Source organism: Cololabis saira, chromosome 12 (genome assembly GCF_033807715.1).
Source record: "Cololabis saira isolate AMF1-May2022 chromosome 12, fColSai1.1, whole genome shotgun sequence".
NCBI lineage: Eukaryota > Metazoa > Chordata > Actinopteri > Beloniformes > Belonidae > Cololabis > Cololabis saira.
Window position 1 is genome coordinate 31,504,789 of NC_084598.1, and position 9,839 is coordinate 31,514,627.

The following is a 9,839-nucleotide window of genomic DNA, read 5'->3' on the forward strand; positions in this document are numbered from 1 at the left end:
GACAGAGGCGACTAAGAGACTGAAGAAAGTTTAAATGAAGACATCAAACAAGTTTAAATGTTCGTGCTGTAAATGCGATTTAATGTTCACGCCTGCAGAGGGACACGCTGAGCTAAAATTGCAGACATTCTTTTGTGCTTCATTAGCCACGTTGCTACCTTTGGTGGTCACAGAAAGTCAGCCTCCACTGAGCTGCATCTGAAAATATCCAACTCTACAGCACAGATAAGCATATTTACAGCCTGACACAAACAATATGTTTGGTCACCAGTTAGTACAAACTTCTTAAGCTTCGTAGCATGTTAAAGGACTGATGGGGAAGTGATGATAGCTAGCCACTGGCTAACCTGGCTGTCAAAAGGCTATTCCTGATATTATAAATAAAGATATTGATTTTTATAGATTCATCTGATGTGCCAGAAAATAAATTAATTGATAGTAAATCTGAGTATGGAGACCAAAGCTTTCTTTTAAAACCAGTAAATATGTTTATTTCGGCTGCAAATATTGGACATTTGGGGGTCAATGACTCAACTTTGGAGCCAGCCTTCAGTGGTCAGTCAATGAACTGCAACGTTTCTAGTTTTGGCATCAGCGATATTGCTATATTTGATTGTTACCTCGTGCTACAAACGCAGTGCTGGTGGAGACCAGCCAAAGAAATCCTCGTTTCAGATTTGTCTCAGTGGTGATGCCCAAAACTGGGCTAGGTTTTCTTTTTTCATATTTTTCTTTATCATTCGTTTTTAACATTCTTCTTTATTAAATTTAATAATTCCAGTGTGACCGCTGTGCCTCAGGATGATGAGTCTGGCAGCTTCGTTTTCTTGATTTTAAGAACGCATGTTAATAGATGGCCTGATTTTCTGGCACCAGATAAGCATTGGCTCCTACGCTGCTTCAGACTTCAAATATATATTTAAAAAGAAAAAAAAATCAATCTGCATGACTCATCATTCATTAGCAGATTAGCAGAGGTTGCTGGTCCTCTCACTGCAGCAGTTTCAGCTGATGAATGTTTTTTGGGGCTCTCGTTTCTTCATCCACTAATGGGAGAAAATGGGAGTACAGATCAGTTTTATGAATGTGACACAAAGAGTGAGATTTATGAAAGATATGAAACCATGCAAAGATATGAAACCATACAAAAAGATCTTGTGTACACTCATTTGCATTTGTTCTTGCAGTTTTAGTCACACATACAACCACACAGGACAAGATATTTTGAATCACATGAACTTTAATCTTGCCAAAAGCCAAAAGATGGAAAAATAAATAAATCTAACAACTTCACAAAAATTCGACATTTGCATGGCTGGTGCTATTTATAGCACACATAGTTAAAACATTTTTTAAAAGATTAACATCAAAGGAGAAAAAAAACTCACACATTTGGGCTTTAGAAGTGAAATGTTCTTTCAATTTATTTTTGGACTTCCATGTCAACATACCAAACTTGTCGAAGGAATAAACACATATGGTTACTCTGTGTGTGCACATCTTTTATGCATCTGGTCTCTGGTCTTGCAGAAATGGGTGCATTGACCCGGAACCTGCATTAAGTGGTGGTAGCAGATTGTACTTTACAATTACAGGCCGGCCCCACGGAAACAAAGCCAGAGGAGAACTCGATCTGAGGTTTTGTTGTGTTCGAATCTGTGAGTGCCAGAAAAGCATGTTTTTCTTTTCACCTTGATGATTTTCTTTTTTAATTTTGTAAATTTTTTATAAATTTTGTTTTTCCTTTTCTTGTTCTTGTTAAGGTTTATGCAATAATTTTTTGTAAAAATCTTCTTCAATTTAGGAAACACAACAACGTTCTTTGAAAAAAAGATAGGAAAGATGTAAAAATCACCACCGCATGTGACAAAGGCATGTAAGCAAAGACAACCGAGGAAAAGCTTGTGAAGTTGTGACATGCGTAATAGATTATATTTCTGCATCAGCTTGAGAACGTTGTCCCATCTTCCTTTGGTACTTTTGCACTGACGATTTATGCTACAGGATCAATATAATCATCATTAAACAGTTGAATTCAGGTGCTAATTCATGAGAGAACAGTTTGTTTATATGCAGCTACAAATTTTAATGGTAATGTATACACTTCTAAGACCTTAAAGGACAGGTTGAAGTTTGGTTACTTGAAAGTAAGATTAAGTAAATGCTCAAAATACTGTTTAAGCGAATGATTTAAGTAGCGCCAAGAAGTGTAAGCCCTCAGTTTCTGTTTCATTCATACCCACATGTCCCTGTTCAGGGTCACAGGGATCTGCTGGAGCCTGCCCCGGTTCTCTTTGGGTGAAAGACAGGGGTACACCCTGGACATGTCACCTGTCCATCACAGGTCTGCATGCAGACAACCACCTACACATGCTCAATCCTACATACATGTTGCCGGACTGCAGAGAGATGCAGAAAGAGACGACTGTTGGGATTGGAACCAGGAACCTTCTTGATGCGAGGTAACAGTGCTAACCACCAAGCCTCCGTGCTGCTTTTTAGATTTCATTTTAGGGGATATATGATTACTCCCAAGCCAACATTTGTTGTATGTAGGGCCCATCTGAGACTGACATGGTCATGGCCCAATGGGATCATCCGCTGTTTCTATGTTGGCCTCACGTTAATTACCCCCATGGCTGAGCTTATGTAGTTGCTCCTGAAAAGACATCCATTTTAATCCCATGCCCCTTTCATTATGCTTGTACCTGAGGACAACCGTCATCAACTCACATGGGGACAACATGGGACCCACAGACAAAAATTGACGGAAACCACTTGGTCGTCTCTTTTGATCGCTTTACACCACAATGTCACACATCAGGGCGATAGTGAACAGTCAAAATAATAATAACGTAAAGAAGATATGTAAAAGTGACCAAAAATGAAAAACTGAACCAGGGTGAATCTTTAACATTGTCATAGAAATTACCTAACCTCATCGCTAAAAACTGCACAAGTAACATGTTGTATATGTTACAAAACAAGTCGGACATACTGTATGTGACTTAGAGTTTACTTTATGTTACTCATAGTCATCTTTTTACTTCAATCTAATAGTCTTTAAGCATTTTTAAAAATGTGAACTCTGTTTTGTGTCTGCAGGGGAGCGGTGAAGGTGACAGCAAATAAAGATTAAGACATCTGTGTTACCTTTTAACATACTTTTAACTTTTAACCTCATAACAAATAAAAAAACAAAAAAACATCTGTCCTTCTCGTTTTACAAGGACCCTCGTTGAGATAATAACATTCTCTAAACCTCTGCTGTATCTCCATTTATCATGAATGGCGTGCGCATTACAGTTACTTTAAAATGAAATTTTAATCCTGATTTACGAAAAATATCCTCCCTCTGGATGCAAAACCTCTAAACCGTCCAAGTAAAAGCCCTCGGCAACCGCCCAGGCCACCTGCAAAATTTATTAGTGCTAAATGTTGACACACTCCATAATCGCTCGGCACCCATGACACAACATGCAGGGTCCCACACCCTAACATGCGTCCTCCTCCTGCTGCAGCCTGACAGCCATGATGGATGTTGTTAAGGATGGAGGGAATCAGCAAATAAACATCTGGAACTGGGCTCTCTGGGTCGAGAGGTTACAGACCACGCTGGGGTGTGTGTGTGTGTGTGTGTGTGTGCGTGTGTGTGTGTGTGTGTGCGTGTGTGTGTGTGTGTGTGTGTGTGTGTGTGTGTGTGTGTGTGTGTGTGTGTGTGTGTGTGTGTGTGTGTGTGTGTGAGTGAACTGATCAGCCACATTGGGGTCCTGACCTGGTCGTGTTGTGGGAGCCACACAACAGTCATCACTTTTGTCCCGCAGAGTGGATACACGCGACGAGGCTGTTTGTTTTAATTTACTGATAATTGTTCAAGCTTTAATAGATGGTAAACAGATATGAGTGATAGCGAAGATGGGAAACAAGCGTTAAGTAGTTACACGGAGGTTAAACAATCAAACCAGCAACAGGCAATATAAAGTTTCCATGAGGGTGTAAAATGGAATTTTAAATAACACAAATTATAATGGGTTTTTTTTTGTTTTGTTTTCAAAATGTGCCATGTCCCCCCCCTGATGTAAGGGCAACAAAGTGCAAACTGCGTGATCTGTCAGCAAGTCGGTCACCCGTCTGGTCCCCAAACCACTTCTTTTTTTTTCCAACAAAACATGTGCAGAAAAGTTGTTTATTTGAAAATGAACTGAGGTGAGAAACAGCGGTGTCAGCTGTTTGAGCTATGATTGGTTCAGAAGATGAATAAATTAAATAAAAAAACAAGTCAAAGGACTGCTTTAGGACACATGGTTAGCAGACTGTGCTGAGGAGAACAGGGGAGTTAAAAATAATTTGCAGTGGAAAAGTAGATTGCATTGTCCGGGGACGAGTGGTTCCCTCGCTGGCCTTCACTCATGTCAGTTCAGTCTCAACCTCGCTGGATCAAGACCACCACTTTTACATACAGTACGTCGACACAGTGTTGTGCAACATGAAGCATGGTAGGGAATCAGCACAGTGCAGAAAATTGTTTTGCAGAAAACTGTCTTGTTTTGAGTTGTTCTGGTCAGGGATTGTGTAAGATAAAGACTTTTTGTTGAGCACGTGCATCATTTCTCATCATGGGGCGTATACTGTATGCCCTTGCAAATGTACATGTGCAACTGGAGCTCAGACCTCTTCCAGATGTGCCAGAGACCAGGAATCGTGCGCTTGAGGAAGTATTTTCTGTGCATTGATGTTACAACCTTAGCACTCACACTAGCAAAAACCAAAAAGCAGACTTCATGGGTGACTCGTGCTTGGGGGCAGGACAAATGCCCTGTTTGACCTCACACTTAATGATTTTACAAGCAATTTAAGGCCGCAGACTAAACATCCAGAGGAATGAACCAGTCTTTTTCCCGTCTTGGCATTATGAAAAAAAAGTCTAACTTGCTTAATATTATTGCAAGTCTTTAGTCTCATCATATTTAAATTGCAGTATTATTGTTACAAGTTGTATGGTGTGTAGTTGCAATTATGAGGCCTCAAATAAAAGAACAGGATTTATTTATGTGAGAGTTTTTCATTTGATAAATCACTTCGGTGTACCGTTCTCAATGAGCACTTTACACATCTACGACACGGCCAGCATTCAGGTTTCATGTTGGCCCCATGATAACTGAATTAGGTACACAGGTGATAAATGATCACTGGGTCCAGAAAGGATGTTATATCTGGTTCCCACTTGGACCAAAAACATAAACGAACCCAAGTGGACAAATCACATGGGGCCAATATAGAAGCAACGACGAGCCCGTAAGGGGCCTGGTTTTTCAGCTCATTTGTATCTTCGGTTGCTCCCCCACATGGAAATGTTGGATGAGTATTGGCTGAGATAAACAGATAGTCCAAACTCGTTTTTCACGGACCAAGTAGTGAGCACTGTGCTGTCTTAATTTCACATTTCCATGCTCAACAGATGAAGACGGCAGCAAAACAACAAAAAAAGGCTTCGTAAGTTATTCGTAACAGCGCATTACTGCATGAACTTCACATAGAAAAGGGACGATGCTATAAAAAAAAGGTCAATGTTACGTATGTGTACTAAAGTGCTAGTTGGTAACATTTACTACACCACCATGCAGAAAAATTACCCGAAAAGAAAAATTCAAACAAGAAAATCCAAGAGCAATGAAAAGTTTAGATGATTATCGAAAAAAAAAGAAGAAAAGTTTAGATGAAATTAATACTGATTTTATTTTGAGCGTGAACCTTATTTGGCAGTTGATTTCCATATAAACAAGTGGGATGAAGATTAATGTTCCTGCATTGGTTTTGTTGGGTTTTAATTACTGTTGTGTTATTGTTTATACTGTTGCGTTCGTCATGCATATTTACAGTTTGGTGAAACCAGGGAAGGGGCTTCAAATTTTTGTGTGCCAAAGAATGTTAACGCCAGCAAAACCTGTCCCAGCACACTATTAAAGAGAATTTATGGTGACATTTTTGCTGATAAGGAAGCCACTGGTAGTTCGTCTCCTCACGGCCGTTCAACTGGAAGCCAACTGAGTGCTCAGTGTGGGGGAGAAGAGAGGAGAGAGAAGTGGGTGATTTAGACGAGGGTGAGGAGCGCGAAGACAGGAGAGGCTTCTCTTCTGGGATTTCATCCAAAATAAATCACTACGTGCATGTGTGTGTGTGTGTGTTTTTCCCAGCATATGTGCAGAGGGACAGGGCTTAACGACATTTCTTTGTAGTCCTAATAAAAGATTTATGGAGGATCAAATAAAAGAGGTATATGTTGGGGATGGGACTAAAATCTCAGAAACCTGCAGGAGTGAGCACGTAGGTGTGTACGGGGGCAAACAGAGACGTATTTCTGGGATGACCCGACTTCTTTCCTCCACTACGCTACTGAAAGTAAAACATAGCATAAATAAATAATGAGTTATTCTTCTCACTTTTTCAATGTGGAGAACCAAAATAAGCAAAAAAGTCAGTATTGCCGTGTTAAAAATGCATCTGCAGTCCACACTTTAAATATGGAAATGCTAAACAAACAATGCTTTCAATTCAATTCACTTCTTTAGTATAGCACCATCTCACATAAGAAGTCTCCTCAAGGTATTTTACACAGAAAACAATGTACGTACAATACAATTCAGTCAAACAATAATAAAATTAATTGTGATTCAGTTATGATTCAATTGACTCCAATAGAGTCCAGGTGAGGAGGAGGAGAAGAAGAACTAGCTGGCAAGGAAAGATAAAAACCTTTGGCACAACCACATACACCCTGATGATTATTACATTTAAAAAAAAAAAGAATTAAGAAAATAATTTATTAAGCTTCACGTAGATTTACAAAGAGCAAGCAGCCAGCAGAAGAGCAATGACGAGATGGATATGATGCGTAGCAGCATGCGGTCAGAAACTTTCATCAAGTTTAAAACACTAGTCTGACAGCTTAACCCTGTTAGGCTACACAATTAGCTCCTGTTACAGTTATGGCTCTGTTTACTGTTTCCACAGCAACTTTAGCATTTTATATGTTCAGGTTTTGGCACCTGTTGATTGTGATGTCTTGTTGCTGTTGTGCACAAACAAACCCTGGATTCATATCATGACTCACAGCTAATGAGCTGGTTACCCTGAAGCCCCCGGTACTGGAGGCAAATGCCATAGAAGACTACAAACCTGAGACTAATCAGGGCATAAAAGGTTATTACGTAAAACAACAATTGTTTAACAAAAACCAAGGCCTTAACGATACATAAAGTTTAATGTCTTCAAGTTAAAGTTGAATACAGATTCACTTATATTTTCACTACGCAATAACACACATATTGTGGTTGGACTTTTGAATTACTGCAGGTCCCCTGGAAACGCTAACTCTTTTCAAAGCAGGTGGAAATACGATCTCACAATAATCCTCATCAGACTTTTCACTGCAGCATTTTTTGCATCACACGTTGATTTAAATACTGTAGTTCGGTTCCTCTTGGGCTCTAAATATCCTTTAAACTTTAAAACAACATCTGCTTATTTAAAATATTCTTAACATACTGCTTGGGATTTCTCTTTTTTTTTCTTCCTTCAGCTATTTAGTAACAACAGCTGCAGCCGTCACGCGATACACACGGGGAACTTCTGCATGGTCGACATCTGTATTTAAATGATCTCACAACTGGGTGGATTAGAATACCACTTCACAGGACGCAGTCAGCAAATTTAAAATTACTGGGAGCTAAAATAAGCTAAAATTCCAAATGAATTGATGTTCCAAAGGTTTCTGCAACCACTCATACCACACCTGAAAGCGTTTGATAAATAATGCATTCATCGCTTTGAATCCTCCCTGAGCTCATGCTCAGTTTGAGCAGGACAAGGAGCTGTGAAAGACTTCCTTATGCAGTTCCACAGGATAGGTTTTCCATTCTTATCTGCATATTGGAAGTCCCCATGTGGTCCGTTAAGTATGTCAGCTGTGTTTCATCCTGGTCTGGGAGTGTTTAGTGTCCACTGGTCAGTGGCGGGGGTCACAGCTTAATCAGGACAAGGCAGCAGTTCCCCCTGTGTGCCAGTGTGGGAGTTCACTGCTAAGGTCAGCCTCTAATCAGTCTGAATTGAGACTTGGGGCACATACAGATCCTAAAAGGGGTCTTTAGTGTGTATGTTTGTGTGTGTGTGTATGTATGTGTGTGTGTGTGTGTGTACCGGTATGTGTGTGTGTTTATTAGCAAGCCAAATGTCAGCCTTTTATGCGCAGGCCAGATGTGTTAAAAGAGACGTGAGCAGTTTTATTCATTCTTCTGTCTCTTTGTTTCTCTCTGTTGTCCTCTCTCTTTACCTTTTCCTCCTGCATGACTCTCTTCGGGTACTCCCCTATGTCTCATCAGCTGGCTTTAATCTTGCTGCTTCACATTTCCATGACTTATTTGTTGGTCCTTTTCTTTACCGTCATCCCTTCTTTTGTTCCTAACCCCCTTCCAACTTTAATTCCTTTCCATTCTTCTTCTTCTCCATTTGCCTCACCAAATTTGCTCCTTTGATCATTTTCATCCCCACTTTTCCGTCTAGTCTTTATTACTTTCATCAATCTCATTTTCTTCTCTCTCATTCCTCTCCTTCTTCATCTTGTAGATTTGATATTGGTGGTACTGGTTTATTTAGACAAAAAACACCCTTTTCCTTCTTCCTATTTTCATTTGAGACTCCTGTGTTTTTTTCCACTTGGAAGATGGAAGAAATGTATTATTTTAGCCCTGTTTATGTTGGGATATTTTTAATTTTATGACCTATCCCCAACAGCATATTAATTTCTTGAAAAGTCCGAGTGGTAGAGTTTGTTGGTCTGTTGGGTGTTTATCCTTATAGTCACAGAAACGTGGTGGGATATTAAAACAGAATCACTCTTGGCTCTTTTGCCTTACAACACATCCAAAGAGCTGTCCACTCCACTGGCTGGCTGAAGGGAAGCATACTTTCAAAATGAAGTCTTCTTGGGTATGACTTTATCCAAATAAAATCAACAAAATAAAGCAGAAATTGAGCAAACAATGGTTCAAATTATCATTAAAGATGCAAACCTAAGACATCTAGTTCAATAAAATAGGTAAGAAATAGGAGGATTAATGACACACAGCGTAAGAGACCCCTGTGTCTCGATTAGTGGTCCAACATTTCAAGGTTGTACGGAAACTTGGTCACTAAGCAAACCTCAGAAATGCAGCGGCCGCTACAAAGTATCTCAATTGATTTTCTTCTTTTCAGTAGATATAAAAGGCTGGTTTTTATTGTACTTCATTCCCTTGTGCGCTCTCTTATACTCAGCTTCCCTATAACTTCCTTCAAGCCGGATGTCATTTTTTAATAACAAGAAAAAAAAACTAAACGGAATGAATAACCACCTGGGGTGGCGATTCATGATTAATTTGCAAATGCTGCAAGAGGCCAGTGAAATGAAAAGCTAGTAAATATCAGATGCAGGACAATAATACAAATGCAGGAGATGCAGAGGTAGGGAATATTTAAAGGAGCCGTCTGTAAGAAATGGCCAAAACTGGTACTGCAGTCACTTTCAAAATATTGTTGAGCGGCGTGTACCCTCCCCTCCTCCCCCGACCAGAGGTTGCCAGGTAGGCTGCAGAATGCAGCAGGAACGTAGGCTGCCATGGCTGCAATAATTAGAGCCGAGCTGGCAACCCGGATGCCGAAACAATACTGACTTGGTGATTGGGAGATAGGTGGAGGGTGGAGCTTCAGAAACAATACTGACTTGGTGATTGGGAGATAGGTGGAGGGTGGAGCTTCAGAAACAATACTGACTTGGTGATTGGGAGATAGGTGGAGGGTGGAGC